The 14,981-nt window shown below is 36.5% G+C and overlaps 2 pseudogenes across 1 annotated transcript; one reads left to right on the top strand and one right to left on the bottom strand.

Annotated features, from left to right (window-relative positions):
- Window positions 1-346: 346 nt before the first annotated feature.
- Window positions 347-7,490, bottom strand: LOC144365075 (C-type lectin domain family 4 member A-like; annotated as a pseudogene). The gene is made up of 4 exons (XR_013423340.1): window positions 7,403-7,490; window positions 3,158-3,309; window positions 1,826-1,940; window positions 347-844 (listed from the first exon to the last, which is right to left on the bottom strand). The product of XR_013423340.1 is annotated as a C-type lectin domain family 4 member A-like (transcript).
- Window positions 7,491-8,174: 684 nt separating this feature from the next.
- Window positions 8,175-11,479, top strand: LOC144365074 (rab5 GDP/GTP exchange factor pseudogene; annotated as a pseudogene).
- Window positions 11,480-14,981: the final 3,502 nt, after the last annotated feature.

Genomic DNA, 14,981 nt, shown 5'->3' with positions numbered 1-14,981 from the left:
TTGTCAGCAGATCTCCAACCTCAGAGAAATCAGCCAGCTTCAACATTACCAAAATTTCTACAAAATGATAGTCATGTGAAAGTAAAAGTATTCTCCCAGTACTGAACATTCTACCCAAAATCTTAATGGCTTAAAACCATAACTACTGTATTACTTCTTACAATCCATTTCAGTGATTAGCGCTCAGTAGAATGTCTTCTGATTTTATATCACTCTTTAAGCCCAAAACTCAAATAAAACCTGTTCACATACATTGATGTAAAGATGCTCTAGAGAAAAATAAGTAAAAGACACTGAAACACACTCATACAACACAAGGTAGAGTGAAGAATTCCAGCACTGGCTAGACACAGGATTAAATATTTCACTCCTGTTCAATTACTCTCTTTACTGAGGCAGTCAAAGGCATTTTGAGTAAAATGTATCTTTTGAAAATTCTGTACCATTATTATGGTACAGAAATAATATGGAGTAAATTCATTGTACATAAAGTAAAAGTCCCCCACAATTATTGTATTAGGTGCTCTGTAGGAAGTAAACTGATAAATTCCATTTGCAACACTAACATTTCCTCAAAAGTGAAATAGTTGACCACATACCTAAAAGTCTATGGAATGTCTTTCATAAAGAAGAACTTATGAGCTAGCTCTAGATAATGAATGCAAATCCAAAAACATGTCCATGAAAAGTGTTGATTCATAAGTAGATCTTCATCATTTCACAAACTGATTGTTCATGATTTTTACAAAGTGCATCATTCCAGCCCCATTGCAATGATGTAGGGCGATGATTTACTACAACACAATGCTCTTCACTATGACTTGGCTCACCTGGATGCCAGAATCTGAAACAGAGAAAAAGGATGAAGTTATTCTTCCAAAACTTCTTTTAAAAGGGTTATAGTCAGTTATGGGGTCAGAAGCTGGGGTGGAACTTTGTGGAAGTCAGGGTCAGATATGCCCACACCAACCCTTCCCAATTCTCATGCAGTTTCTCCCCCACCAACACCTCTGGCATTTATCTTGAAAATTTTGCCCTCATCACTCATATTTTCTCATACCTTATTGCACTAAACATTTGACCAAAAGTTACCCACAGGCTCTCCTCTAAACATAGGCCCTGTTGCCAGGAGACTGTCAACCCATGGGGCTTTCTTATATGATGGGGGAAGTCACCATGGTCCCATGTATCAATATAGGCTTTTTTCCCTTTTTAAAGGGATGATTTTGAAGTCTGAAGAACTTGTTAAATCTCTAAATATTCTACTTATTCCTGTTTTCTAGGTCAAATAATTTCTTAGATTCTCAGTTTGCCCATCTAAAAACTGGACCAGAATAACAGCACTATATATTCCACAAAGAAGATATAAAGATCAAAGGTAGAAGTATACTAATATATTTAAATGCCTTTAAAGATTACATAAATATGAGATATTGTAATACTATTCAAATGTAGGATTTTTGCTTTATGAGAAATATTAAGTCACAATAATATGCAGTAATCTTTAAAACCATGATTTTTAAACATAGAGAATAAATAGTGTTTTTAAAAGCAAAGTAGAATCCATCTGGTTCTAAAGACTATTGTTGGATGACCTTAGCTGAACTATCTATACTCTCCAAACTCAATTTCCTCAGTTCTATAATAGGAAAAATAATGTGTGCCTCCTAGGGTTCTGTGATAATTTAATGAGGTAATAAAATTGATTAACTGTGTGTGCAACAGGACAAGAGTGAGCTGTTTTAGTTTCAGAACTGATGCTGGAACACTCTAAACTTCCTGCATGACCCAGGACCAGGATTCCTTTATCTAATTCTGTACTCACGTGGCACTTTGGTTGTATGGGGTCTGATCAACCCATTGCCAGTGTCCTTGACCCTCTGGATCTGATAGCCCCATAAATAAGCAGCGTATTTATCCATATTCTGAGTGAGGAAATCCTAAAGGAAAACAAAAATGAAAGGAATCATAGGCTTTAGATACTCAGCTAAAACTGAGGTTTTTTTTTTAATTTGCCAAATCATTCTATGTACTAGTATTAATAAAACAGAATGAAGTCCACTCTCATGTGTAAATATAATTCACCAATAAAAATAATTCTTAAAAATTTTGGTGATTTATTTCTTCTTATTTTAATTGTAAAATCTATCAGTAACAAGTAATTTGATACATATACACAATGCATAATGATCAAATTGTCACAGTTAACATTTCCATCTTCTTTATATCTTTTGAAAGATTTTACTAACAACTAATAATTATACATTTTTAAAGGTACAGTGTGATTTTTCAACTAAACTCTTTATGGTCATACAAAAATGAAAACAAAAGGAGATGGTTCAGGAATAACCAGATGGGGACCTCAGAACTGCAGATTGTTGAGCACAAAAGGATCAAAGACATCATCTGTGATTCTTAATTTTATTAAATATGAAGCAATTCTTACTTACAATCATAATGAATTATTATCTCAAATTCAACTTCCTTCTTTTATTCACTGAGAGCACATTCTTCAAAGTTGTGCATGAGAAAATTCTTACGAATTTAATCATTTTACTTTCATTATATCATGGATTTTTTTTTTTTGGTACCTGAAGTTGAACCCAGGAGTGCTTAAGCACTGAGCCACATCCCCAACCTATTTTATATTTCAATTAGGAATAGGGTCTTTCTAAATTGCTCTACATTTCAGAGGATTTCTTTGAACTTGAGATCCTCCTCTCTTAGCCTCCCAAACCCATGGGATTACAAGCATGTGCCACAAAAACCAGCACTTTACAGATTCTTAAAATTTCATTCCTGGTTGCTGATTGTGAGTCTCTTGATTTAACTTTGCCTATTCAAGTAAATTCTCCTTTCTGTTATGCAGTTGATCATTCAGAAAACAGTTATATATTGAAATAACCAACTGCTGTTGTAGACAGAAATATTTTCATCCTTTCACTAAACCCCCAGGTCCTACATGTTGAATGCCACAATTTCCCTGGGGGTAGATGATTTACACTGAGTAAGTACAAGGTGTGGCATGTGAAGGCTGAGGGAGCCTCTCCTATCTGTCTTATGGAAAGTCTTCTGTCACAGCATCAATATCCCTTCTTAGCAAAGACAAGTACAAAAGTCAGACAGGCTCATGACTCCATTGTCTCTTAGAAACTACCTGCTCTTCCTTGCTGTTGATCTCCACTAGGTGAGCCTCCATTCTAGAGCAGTTCTCCTGACTCGCCTTCCAAGATTTTGCATCAGTAGAAAAAAAGTAGCAACTAGAACTAAAAGACTTCCAATTCTTTGGGCAATAGCTCCAGACTTTTCCTTTATTGGCATAAGGGCAAATCAGTGCAATATATAAAAAATTATTTTTAAACTGTGTGTACTATTAAATTTAAAGACATAGGGAAAGAGCACGAAAGCTGCAACTCCCATATTCACCCGGATATAATAAGGAGACTCCTTTCCTGAGGTGCCAAGAAGCTAAGTAATGTGCCCCTTTCTCCTACTGGACTGATATCAGAAGAAAAAAACAGCTAAAAATAATGTTTAAATAAAACCCAGACTCCAAAACCTCAAAATAAAAATATACATGTTTCAACACAAAACAATTAATCATAACAAGGACCAGGAAGTACTCGATTTTAGGAAAAAAACAATAATCAACAGGGGGGGAGGGGGGATAACAAAAGTGTTACAATTATCCAACAAAGATTTTAAAACAACTATGATAAAAATGCTTCAACAAGAAGATACAAACAATCTTGAAACAAAGGAAAAGCTCTAAGTTACTTGGAAAATCCCTATGCCAAAATAAAGAATAAAAAGGGCTAGAATGTGGCTCAGGGGTTTCGAAGCCCAAAGTTCAATCTCAGGTACCCAAAAAAAACCACCATCCCCAAAAGAGAAACAAGGGTATTGGGTGTGTGGGAGACCTTGCCTTTTGGTTTTATTTCCCCTATGGGGTTTCTCCCTGCTGAAGTTAAGTTTCAGTCTCTGGAGAAGAACATCATGTAATCCCTTACCCCTCCCGCTCCTCACAGAAGGCACCAAGCAGAAGGGCACCAAAGTCAAAGTTTTCTAGACCTATCCCCACAGGACACAGTGTCTGCTCGCCTGTTCCTGAGTCACCCTGCCAATTAGCACCCACCTCATCGCCTAAGCAACCCTTAAGCTGAAGCTTGCAGGCTAAGGCTGCTGGTCTCTTCCTCTCCTTCCATCTTGGGTGACTCATTGGCCTTTCAAAAGGAATGCTGACTCATAATGGCAATGGGGGGGGAGCATGGGAGGAATGGAGGAACTTTAGATAGGGAAAAGGGGAGGGAGAGGTAGGAGGGGGTAAGGGGGATAGGAATGATGGTGGAATGAGTTAGACATCATTACCCTAACTACATGTATAAAGACATGAATGGTGTGAAAATACTTTGTGTGCAATCAGTGCCTTGAAAAATTGTGCTCTATATGTGTAATGTAAAATAAATTGCATTCTGCAATCATGGATAAGAAATTTGGATGAATAAATAATTTAATAGAAAAAGAAATAAGAAACAAAAAATAGACTCAACAAAAAACAGAAGATATAAAAAATGGGAATTTTAACACTGAAAGATATAATAAACTTTTAAAAGCTTAGCAGACTTTCTTTGGCCTCAATCTGCCACTCCTTCCTGAGTCTTCAGCAGAAAAGTTACCCAGATCAAATTTTGGACTTATCAAGCCCCCACATTTCCATGAGTCAAGTTCTTAAAATAAATATTCATGTTCATATTTCTTCTGTTCCTCTGGAGAGCACTAATAATACACCACCCTAAAAAATGGGAGCATAACTCCTCCGTCATAAAACATTAACTGCATGTAGCAATCTCCTTATGAACTGTACAGTGTGGGAATAGGAGAGGGAAAAGTAGCTTCACAATGAGAAACCTGACAAACACTAACTCAGGTGATAAAGTTCAGCATCAGTAGTCAACATTCACTTTGATAATACATACCCTTGCAATAATGTGATGAATAGAATTTTATATCTGTGACCTTCTTCAAAAAAAATCCACCTATAATCATTAGAAAAACTTATTTTAACTCAGAGACAATCAATAATATAAAGAATGGTATTCCCCTAAATTGTCAGAGTCATCTAACAAGAAAGATCTGAAGAAATATCATAGCAAAAAGGAACCTAAAGAGATATGACAAATAAATGAAATGTGGGGGACTGCAGAAATTCTAGTATAGAAAAAGAACAAGAGTTTAAAATTGGGAAAATCAAGAATGTTGGGCTAAGGAAGTGGTTCTGTGATAGAGACGTGCCTAGCATATGTGAAACCCTGAATTCAATTCCTACTACCAAAGGGGAAAAAATCATGAATATTGGTTCATTTGTTGTAAAAAAATTCCCTTCTTAGGAATAAATTAATAATAATGGGCACTGTGTGTACAAGGTATGGTTAAAATATACTCTTCTAATATTATCTCCTCAATTTTTTTGGAAATTTAGAAGTGTTTTCAAAACATCCTATTTAAATGTAAAAAAAATCACATTCACAATAATATATTCATCTTCATTTTTATCAAATTGTTTGACTGACATGTGAGAAAAATAGTGCCTTCCACAGAAAAGTCAGAGAGAATAGTCTGAAGAAATACAACAACAATATATCCTTTTTCTAAATTGAGCTTCACAAGGACAACATTCAATATCCATATTAGAATGTTAGATTCTGGGCTGGGGCTGTAGCTCAGTGGTACGGCACCTGCCTCACACATATGAGGCACTAGGTTTGATCCTCAGCACCACATAGAAATAAATATATAAAGATATTGTGACCATCTACAATAAAAAAAATTTTTAAAAATAATGTCAGATTCTATAAAATTGTACACTTGTAGCTTACAATGACCGGGAAACTCCACTACTTAGTGTGTTTAACCTGGAAATCATAATCACTTGTTGGGGAATCTTACATACTACAGTCAGCAATTGAATTCTAGGCACATGAAGTTTTACTTTCCATGGTTGAATTGATTCTTACAAACTTCAAATTTGTGTGAATCATTTCTTTTATAAATTTTTTATAATTTTTTCTTCAAACAGCTGAATTTTTTTGAAAGAAAGCTGGAAAACAGAATATAAACCATTTTTCTGGTAGCATTAGGTCATTGCTCTTTACATTTCTTTCTTGCATACTATGGACAAAATCTACACATGTCCAATTACCCAATTGGAGAGAGCTTGACAGAAAAAGTTTCCCCATGACCCCTCGGTCAATGGAATCCTAATCCTACTGCTTTGGAAATATTAGGACTATCTGTAGGAATAGCTAAAAGATGAGGAGTTGAAAGAAGACATGAAAGTTCCATCATAATGGGATCTGAAGGATGTTATCCATAGTCTCCTTCCAGAGTTAACCCAAGATGCAAAACAAGGCTAAATTCTGTGGGATGGGAGTGGAAGTTATTTAAGGAAGTAAACAACCTGGGACTTTGAGGGAAGGAAGAATTTGCTAATTTTAACAATTTCTGGGTGATCTTAAAGAACAGAAAAAAATGTTTTTCAAAAACCCAAAGATTGATCAAGAGGACATTGTTCTTCATCTCTTTTGTGTGTCTCTCCCAATTTTGAATTAACTCATCCCCACCTTTAGAAATCGAATTTTCTAGACTGCAGTAGCATCTCAGTATCACAGCACTTGCCTAGAATATGAAGGCCCTGGGTTAATCAACACTACACTACTGCAATAAATTAAATCTCTTTTTTCCCTCTAACTTAATATTTGTTCCTTGACCCACTTCATTCTGGCTTTGGCTTCCATCATTTCATTACAACTACCCATGAAATGGATCATCAGTAATTTACTATGACCATTTATTAGTCATTTTCTAATGTCTTTCTTGAAATCATTCACCCAGGTCTTCCTCCTTAGCTCTTGGTACAGTGTTCTCTCCTGTTCCTGCCTCACCTTTCTTCCTGCTGCTTCTTATTCTCTTTATCAATTCTCTTCCTCCATTCACCTTTTTAAAAAAAATGTAGCATATCCAAGAGTTCTTTCCTAATCCCAACGTCTTGTTTAAAGTCCTCTTCTGGAGTGATAGCATGTATTCCCATATAGGACTTGCTATCATTATGTAAATCACTTTCTAAATTCCAGAACTCTGTCCTAAAATCCAGGCAAATATGCCTCCCGCTGGACATGTACTTTGTGGTTTAATACATTGTAATGTGTTAAACATAAGTAGTCATCTCTTAGAAGAAACACACTATTTATCCTACACTGCCTATGCCTTTGAACAACTTCTTCACTGCTGATTTTAAAAGGTCAGAATATTATATTCACACTTAATTTCTCTGGGTCCTTTAATCCCCAATATACATCAAGCCTTGGCCTCCTTGATTATATCTTCTTTATCCTTCAAAGCTTACCTGACTTCTCTTTCTTTACTAACTCTTCCTTAAATGAGTCTCTCAATGTTTTCCAATGGGATGATGAATTAGCATCTCTTTGGTGCATTATACTTATTCGTCATAATAGGATGCACTATTACATAGTCATACACACACATAACATTATTTGGTCAATTTCATTCCCCAGTACCTTCCAATTCCTTCCCTCTTCTGTCACCTTCGTCCCCTGCCCCTACTCTACTACTTTTCCCTCAATTTTCATGAGACCTCATCCCTTTTTATCTTCTTGCTTCCAAATTATCATATATGAGAGAAGACATACAACCATTGACTTTCTCAATCTGGTTTATCTCACTTAACACAATGCTGTCTACTTCTGTCTGTTTTCTAGAAAATAACCCCTCTCCTTAACCTTCACCTTTGTCCTCTTAAATCCATTTTCACAGCTCAGTAAAAGCATGCCTCCTTAAGTCAAATTTGCTTATGTCAAATCCCTGCCCAAAATTCCACAATGGCTCCACATAACTGACAAACTGCAAAACTGGCCTCAATGTTCCACCCTTGTATTTACACCCCTTTGCAATGTGACTTTGTAGTTTCTCCAATCAAGAAGTAGGGTCTGTTTCTTCACCAATAGAATATGAGCTGCCTTTAGGACTCCATTTGGCCAATAGAATGTACAAAAGCAATGAGGCTAGTTCCAAATTGAAACTTCAATGTGCTTGGTTTTCATTCACCCTCCATTTTCAAAGTCTGCAAGTGGCCATGTGAACAAGACCAAGCTGGCCTGATGAATAATGACAAAAATGTGGTAAAATTTCCCCTTTCATTCCAGTTGACATGCTCTTCTTCACAAGCCAACTTGCCTGTTATCAGTCTCTAACATCATATGCATGAGTGAGTTCAGCTAGGACCAAAGAAACTCCCATCTGTGACTAGTCTAAATTACCAAGCCACAGATGCATGAGCTAAATAAATAGCTGTTTCAATTCACTGTTTTAGACTTGTTTATTAAATATCAAAGGATATTTTATAAAATAACCTTTAGAGAAAAAATTCAAAAAATTTTTGATAGTATATAATATTTTTCATGATCTGAATTCTGTTTATGTAGGCAACCTACAACTTCATTTCATTTTTCACATCACACTATATGCTACTAATCAGGCATATTTATATTGCCCCCAAATCTTCCATGTTGTAAAATAATATATCTATGTCATTTTAGTACTAACAGATGTAGGTGTCTCCTCCTTCAGGTTCAGGAAACCAATTTCAACCTCCTGTGCTCACTTCTTACCTGCAAAACCCTTCCCATCTCATCTTGTAAGCACTGGTTATTTTTTAATAAAACCCAGGACTTCACATATGCAAGATGAGTGCTCCACCACTGAGCTACAATGCCAGCACAGCACTAGTTATTTTGACTATTCTCTTAATATCTTGAGACCACTGCATATGTGGACATCCTCCTCACCATGCCTCCCACCTGGGTTCCAGAATGAGAAAACATTCAAAAAGGATCCAACTCAAGTTATAGTCAACTTTAAGTAGATCCTAAGTCTGCATGTACTGTGTGTGGGAAATAAATGTTATAAGCCACTGAGCTTTGGGGTTGTTTCTGATACAACGTAATTTATGTGCAATGTGACTTATTCTAGGGAGAGACATAACTTTAGAAACCTATTTTGTTTAAGGAACTTGTATGAGAATGCCTCTTAGAATCAGTATTTGTATTTTTATTGTGGGATCGCTGTCATGTATGGTATATGACCTATTGTGAAGGAGGCACAGAAGTTCCTAAGAAGTTGATGTTGTACCTTTCATGTTGACTTTTTTGCTACATTTGTTTCATGAGCTTCTTGTAAATAAAAGAGTTATGTGCTTCAAATTTTGGTCACTTTTTCAGTGCTGTGAATAGTTTCCCAATGATATGCTAATTAGCACATGTTTAATTAAGCACATCAGAATGTGCATACACAACCAATACTCTCTGGGAAAAGAAAATATTCTAACAAAAAATAAGAAGGAAAGTACATTATGAGAGACACTGATACTGTGGAGGGACAATTCACAAAATTGAACATAAAAGACATGTTATTGACACTTTATGGTTTTTTGTTTGAAGTAGAGATATGGTTATCCACCTTCATTTTGAAATCCTAAAAAATAAAAGGTTTTTTTTAACCACCACCTCTCACCATGTATGAAACTCAATTCAAAATGTATTAAAGACCTAAGTTTAAGACCTAGATGTATAAAACTACTGGAAGAACACATGGAAGAAAAAACTCAATACATACATAGAAGGAAAGACTGTTTGAATAACACCCCAAAAGCACAGACAGCAAATGAAAACCTAAAATTAGGTCAAAGAAAAAGCATAGGAAACAACAGAGTAAATATACAACCTACAAAAGAGGAGAAAATACTTCCCAATTAATTTTCTGACAGGAATTACTACCAAAATATATAAGGAATTTTAGAAACACAACAATAAAAATACAAATGATATAATTAAAAAAATACAAATCATCCACATGTATAGGAAAAATATTTCATTGTCACTAATCATTAGCAAAATGCAAATCAAAAACACAAGGAGGCACCAACTGGAGCAGCCTGGGCAGCTGTAGTGCTGACTCCAGGGGCCACCCAGCAGAAAGAAGAGGATCCTTAAGTCTGAGCACCTAGGAATTCACATGGACCAGTGGAAGCTCCTGTACAAGAAGGGTTGTGGCTATTATGGCATCCCTGCCCATCAGGGCTTCTGCTCCCAGTGCTGGAGAGAGGAGTACCACAGAGCCCAGCAGGAGCAGATCCAGAAGGACTGGGAGCTGGCTGAAGGACTTCAGCAGGAGGAAGAAGAGGCCTTTGCAAGCAGCAGTCAGAATAGCCAGGGGCAGCCTTCATCACATTTTCCAAATTTGAAGAAAAGGAAACCAGTAAAAAGCTCCACAAGGTGAAATTCTTCAGTGCAAGTTCCAGAGTTGGATCAAAAAGGTCAGAAATTCAGGAAGCAAAAGCTCCCAGTCCTTAAACCCCCAAACCAGTACTGAAACGGTGTCTAAGGAGTTCATAGAGTTTCTCAAGAACGTCCAAAAAAACAGACAAGAGATCTGTAAAAAAAAAGACCAAGATATTTTTGGAAAGATACATTACAAAAGGGATTTGAGATAGAGGAGTAGTCAGAGTGTAGTAAGGAGTTTCACCAGAATGTGGTGAAAAGAATGCTGACTCATGGAAAAGTACCTCCAGAAACAGTTGAAAAGATAATGGATCAGATTAAAAAGTCCATCATAACTCGCCTCTTTAAATTTGTGTTCTGTTCAGAAATCACTGATGATAAGAAAGACTGCACCATTCAGAAGAGGATCAAATGTCATTGATAGGGATTTGAAGCATGTGCCTCAAGATAAGTTGGCCTGCATCACCAAGTGTAGCAAGCATAACTTCAACACCATCAAGATCACCAACAATGAGCCTGCTTCTGGGGATGACTTCAGCCTTCTTCTGCTTCTTACCCAATCTCATCTACATTGTGCTGAAGGACAAGCCCACCCCACCTGTAATCCTACATCCATTACATCACCTGCTTCTACAACCCCAGCTGGCTGATGATGGGGAGGACAGATACTATTTCACCAACTTGTGCTGTGCTGGGGCTTTCGTTGAGAAATTGGATGCCCAGTCTTTGAATCCAAGTCAGGAGGATTTTGATCACTACATACCTAGCCACACCACTCCCAGGAGGCTAGAACCCAAGAGTTGGTCTCCTGATGCTTGCTTAGGTGTGAAGCAGATGTATAAGATCTTGGACCTCCTGTCTCAGTTGAATGAAAGACAGGAAAGAATCCTGAATGAAGCCACAAAACTTGAAAAAGACTTAATAGTTTGGACAGATGGAATTGCAAAGAAGTTCAAGACATCGTGGAGAAATATCCACTTGAAATTAAGCCCCAAAGTCAATCATTAGCAGCTATTGATTCTGAAAATGTTGAAAATAACAAAATTCCTCCACCATGCAAACTCATGCTAATGCACAATGATAAACATTATGTAGGTAGTATTTATTTGAGCCTGCATTGTAGGTAACAGTACTGCAGCTGCAAGTTAGATCTAGAATATACCCAATTGCTTTTAAATGTCAGAGAATTTTTAAAATGTATTTTGTGGAGGTTGTTTCATATGCTTTATTTTCTTTTTCCTGGTAGGGGAAGCTCACTTAATTATAAATTACTATTTATTTAAAAAACACACAAACACACACACACACACACACACACACACAATGAGAAATCATCTCACCCCAGTCCAAATGGCTATTATCAATGAAAGCAAAAACTAACAAATCCTGGTGAAAATGCAGAGGAAATGTATGTCTTACACACTGCTTGTGGGAATGTAGCCATTATGGAAAAACTAAAAAATTAGTATAGCCATTATGGAAAAACTAAAAACTTTCCTGAATTAATTAAAAATAAACTCACCATATGACCCAACTATCTCATTTTGGGTGCATATTTGAAAAACTACAATTGTCATAAAAGAGACATTCACTCTTATATTTATTGCAGCACAACTCACAATAGCCAAAATATAAAATCAGATAGGTTGTCCATCAACAGATAAATGGATAAAGAAAATGTAGCATATATACATAATTAAATATTATTCACTAATTAACAGGCAGGAAAGGGAAGATGTTATAGGTGGAGAGAATTTTAGCCAGCACTCAACATTTCTGGTGTTTGAAGAATGACTGGCATGCCAGTTTACTGAAACATATTGCAACTGAAAGAAAAGCCGGAAACTTGACTTCAGTTGACTACATTGGACTTCAAACTGCAAACAAAGAATAATATGGGGAAGACTAAGGAAGAAAGAAACATGATTAGGCCAGAGAAAATGTACTGTGCTGGCAGCACATAAGTTGATCGAAAAGAAGAGAGATATGGAAAAGCAGACTGCATAGAATAGTGCAAGTGAGACATATTACAGGCTTAAATTCTGACAATGAAGGGAGACGTCAAATGCAACTGAGGGAATTTACATAGAGAAATGATGGTCCACATTTTCCCCAAAATAAAAAGTCTGAGAGAATATCAAAAGCACTTTTCTCAAAATCTCCACCATGACAAGAAAGAACACGGTCTGGGAAGTCACCTCTGCCCTAATGTCTTACTACAGGTTTGGCTGCTGTAAGAGAATACCACAGACTGGAAATTTAAGAAGAACAGTTTATTTGGCTCATGGTACTGGAGGATGGGAAGTCCAAGGGTATGGTGTTGGTATCTGATGAGGGCCTTTGTGCTATATCATCTCATCAAAGAAGGCAAAGTGCAAGAGAGGGGAAAGGCAAGACAGTAAGTGTGGGGACAAGTGCATGGAGTACTGCATTCATGGCATACCTTAAGGGCATCTGAGTGGCAGACCACTCCCCTCATGCTTGGTGTCTAAACAGCAGGCTTCTTACCTCATAGGCACAGGCCAGGGTGTGAGGCCATGTGTTGTAGTCCCTGTGCTTGTTCCGTGGCCACTCCTCAATTGGACACTGCAAGGAGAATTAGCAGAAAATGCATTGGTGGCTGCCTATAATCTGCTTAGCTATGCCTGAGTATATATACATGGTAATTGTGCAATAAAATCAGACCTGCTTCCTGTGCGGTCTCCAGGGGCCTTGATTAGCGACTCCACAGCCACACTCTCCTATACCCTGTTCCATGGACCTACTCACAGGGCAAAGAGAGCTCATGCAAACAAGTGCTGTATTGTATTTGATACAGGGTCTAACTACTTTGCTTAGGGCCTCAAATATGTAACACTCCTGGTTCAGCCTCCTGAGTCACTGAGGTTACAGGTGTGTGCCACCACACCTGGCCTGTTAGTTCTCTCATTAAATTTTTATTATGGGTAGTAGTGGGACTCATTATGTCATCTGTGGATACGCACATCACATAATTTGCTCCAATACATTCCCAATGTTTCCTTTTTCCCCCTCCTCCTCCCTTTGCCTGTTCACTTTCCACTACTGTTATGCTCTTCCTATATTCAACCATAAAGGAATGAAATTGTCTCATTTGCTGGTAGGTGGGTAGGACTGGGGGACATCATGCTAAGTGAAATGTATCAGATTTAGTCAAGAGTTGAATGTTTTTCTGATATAAGGAAGATGGAGAGAAAAAAAAAGGAATTTTAAAAGTAGAATGGAAGATCTCACAAAAATAGAAGGAAGATCTAGAATAAAGTCAGAGAATCAAGATAAGTGAGGAAGGGGGACGAAGGGGAAGAACAAGGAAATAAAATCGACCAAATTATGCTATATTCACCTATGAACATATCAAAAGAAATTCTGCTTTTATGTAAAGTTATAATTCAGCAATGGAAAAAAAATCCTTCTATCTCTAGTTCTTTCTACTCTACTTTCTCAAGTGCTTTTATCATGAATGGGTCCTGAATTCTGTTGAAGGATTTCTCTGCATCTATTTAGATGAGTATGTAGTTTTTGTCATGAAACATTTATGTGGAGAATTACATTCATTAATTTGCATATGTTAAACCATCTTTACAACCCTGGGATGAAAACAATTTGTTCATGATGTACAATCTTCTTAACATGACTATGTTAACTTTCTAGCTCAAATGTTAACAAAAAATATGTATTCAAAGCCATTGGGAATAAAAACATATGTAAACAGTGTATAATGGCATAGTTGTTTTATTTTCCCAAACTGATCTGAGAATAATAATCTGATATGGTACTTTGAAAATGTAAAATGAAAAATTTTGTATAAATATTGATAAATTGAGAAAACAAATAACTGAATAAGAAATAACAAATCTTTTGCAACTTATCTCAGTTTTTATTCTTTACATTGAACAATATCAAAGAATGTCTATTATTGTTCTAGTGAATGCAGAATGCTCATGTTAGCGGATGTAACAATTTTCAAAGGTGGAAAGATCAGGCTATGAGAATTGTAACCTCACCAGCTGATTAATTCATGTAATAATCACTTGAATAAACTGCTAGGGGTAATTAGGCAGATAAGAGTGTGGCTAGAGGAAGTTGGTCACTGGGGGCATGCTCTTGTGGATTATATCTTGTCTGAGGTTCCCTAAGCTGAGATCTCTCCTCCACCATGCCCTTCTGCCTTAATGTTCTCACTCATCTCAGGCTCAGAGCATTGGAGTCCATGAATTTAGACCTCTGACACCATGACCCCCAAATGAACTTTTCCTCCTTTTAGTTGTTCTTGTAAGACACTTTGATCACATCAATAAATAGCTAACACAATAACAATCAAATTCTTATTTGGTAGACCATTACAAATAATTTTCATAATACTTTACTATACGATCATGAATAGAGAACTAAATTTTTCAAAAACTTGGGTAACTTTCTATCAAACCTCATTCCATTTCTATCTACTACTTTAAGAGACCAAATTTATCAGTTTGTGTCATCAAGTTGAAAATTAGGAATATCATCAATGTTGAAAACTACCTTATGCTAACAATAATATGATTTGATGATGGATACATCAGATTACAGTTTTTAAAATTCCCATTCACCTTGCTAAGATTTCAAATGGAA

The sequence above is a fragment of the Ictidomys tridecemlineatus genome, chromosome 6 (assembly GCF_052094955.1).
Source record: "Ictidomys tridecemlineatus isolate mIctTri1 chromosome 6, mIctTri1.hap1, whole genome shotgun sequence".
NCBI lineage: Eukaryota > Metazoa > Chordata > Mammalia > Rodentia > Sciuridae > Ictidomys > Ictidomys tridecemlineatus.
Note: the sequence above shows the minus strand (reverse complement) of the source record. Positions and strands in the feature narration are given on the sequence as shown.